The 2189-nt window shown below is 38.4% G+C and overlaps 1 pseudogene; it reads left to right on the top strand.

The window, feature by feature from the left end:
* Positions 1-1176: 1176 nt before the first annotated feature.
* LOC118995748 (60S acidic ribosomal protein P1-like) lies at positions 1177-1508 on the top strand (annotated as a pseudogene).
* The last annotated feature ends 681 nt before the right edge of the window (positions 1509-2189 follow it).

Here is a 2189-nt window from a genome sequence, read left to right as displayed (position 1 = left end):
TGGTATTTTTCTTTCCCTGACTGGCTTATTTTACTATCTCAAAGTGTGAAATTTTCTTTTTTATGCCCAAGTAGTATTTCATTGTATAAATATCCCGTAGTTGTTTTTTTTAATTTTATTTTATTTATTTTTTATTTTTTCCTTTTTTTATTATTTTTTTTATTTTTATTTAATTATTTTTCAAGTACAGTTTTCTGTCTATTACTCCCATCCCATCCCACCCCCCATCCTCCCCCCTCCCTCCCATTTCCACCCTTCTCAGTTGTTGTCCATGTATCCTTTATATAGGTTCCTCTAAATCCCTCCCTTATTTCCCCTGAAATTCCCTCCCCTCTCCCCTCTGGTCACTGTCAGCCTGTTCTCTATTTCAGTGTCTTTGGTTATATTTTGCTTGCTTGTTTGCTTTGTTGTTTAGCTTCCTGTTAGAGGTGAGATCATATGGTATTTGTCCTTCAACACCTGACTTATTTCACTCAGCATAATGCTTTCCAGTTCCATCCATGTTGTTGCAAAAGGTAGGAGCTCTTTCTTTCTTTCTGCAGCATAAAATTCCATTGTGTATATGTATCATAGTTTTTTGATCCATTCATTTACTGATGGGCACCTAGGTTGCTTCCAACTCTTGGCTATTGTAAATTGTGCTGCTATGAACATTGGGGTGCATAGGTTCTTTGGGATTGGTGTTTTAGGGTTCTTAGGATACATCCCAGCAGTGGAATTGCTGGGTCAAAAGGCAAGTCCAATTTTAGTTTTCTTAGAAAATTCCATACTGTTTTCCATAATGGTTTTAACTACTCACCTACTGATGGACACTTGAGCTGCTTGCATATCTTGAAGATTGTAACTAATAATGCAATGAACATAAGGGTGATAATGATCTTTCTAATTAGTGTTTTGTTTTCCCTTGGATATATTTCTAGAAGTGGGAACACTGGGTCAGTAGGCACATTCATTAGTATGTCCCTTTTCACAAAGTTTATGTACTTCCTGTCTGGTGCCAGACACTGCTGAGGCAAGCAGGAATAGAAATTAAGAACATACACTTGGACTCCTTTTCCCAGATGCTGATAAGGTGTTCAGTCCATCTCAGGAAACTAAGGCCTCACTGGGGTGAAGCACTCACTTCTGGAGACTGGAAGTGTGCCAAGCAGCTCTTATCCAGCACTGGCCCATGCCATGGCCTGCTTCTAGGAGTTTGCGTGCATTTACTTGGCCCTCCTCCTGCACAAGGATGAGGTGACAGTGACAGAGGATAAGATCACTGTGTAAATATTGAACCTTTCTGGCCATGCCAGTTTGCAGGGCTCTGACCAATGTTAACATTGGGAAACTCATCTGCAAAGTGGAGGCTTATGGACCTGCCCTGGCAGCTGGCTTTGCACTAGCAGGAGGTCCTGCCCCTTCCCCCACTGAGGACCTGAGGGCAAAAATTGGAAGCAAAGAAAGAAGAATCTAAGGAGGCTAATGATGACATGGACTTTAGGTTTTTGACTAAACCTCTTTTGTAACGTGTTCAATAACAGCTGAACTCTGAAAAAAAAAGAAAAAAGAAAAATCATGTGGAGACAATATAGACTATTTGATCTGTGATGTTGCTACTACCTTGTGAATTTGAATAATTTTCCCTGCTTTTCTGAACCTCAGTCTCTTCATAAATTAAATGGAACAAATACCTAAAACATAATATATGTGTGTAAAGTATAAATGAAAAATGTGAAAAAAGCTCTTATCCACAGCCTGTAAGCTCCCCATGGAGATTAGCCAATAGTCATCACAGGAGTTCTGAAAAATGCTTAGATGTAGAATTGCGCATTCAGTGTTCTCCATAGAAAGGCAGGCATATAAGCAGACAATAATTGTAAAAGTAAACACACAAAATATTGAGATAGCATAAGAAAGGAAGGGGATGTAGAAACCTTTCATTGAGGAGATGCCGCCTAACAAAAACTTGAGGAAGGAAAACGAGTTTCATAGAAAGACAAACAAAAGCCAGAAGTTTAGAATAATGAGGAGGTAGAGTGTGACAACGTGAGACGTATTCCACTAAGTGATTATAAAAATAGCTCTTTTTTTTCTTCTTCTACAACAGATGCTATTCCCTTACAGCTCTCAGAAATTTTCACATGGATTTTTTCCATAGTTTACTGAACCAGATATTAAGTGCTAAGAATAAAAAAATATATAATAAA

The sequence above is a fragment of the Sturnira hondurensis genome, unplaced genomic scaffold, assembly GCF_014824575.4.
Source record: "Sturnira hondurensis isolate 20B ecotype Veracruz unplaced genomic scaffold, ASM1482457v3 Scaffold0010428, whole genome shotgun sequence".
NCBI lineage: Eukaryota > Metazoa > Chordata > Mammalia > Chiroptera > Phyllostomidae > Sturnira > Sturnira hondurensis.
The sequence above is the reverse complement of the archived record's forward strand: the minus strand, read 5'-3'. Positions and strand labels throughout refer to the sequence as shown.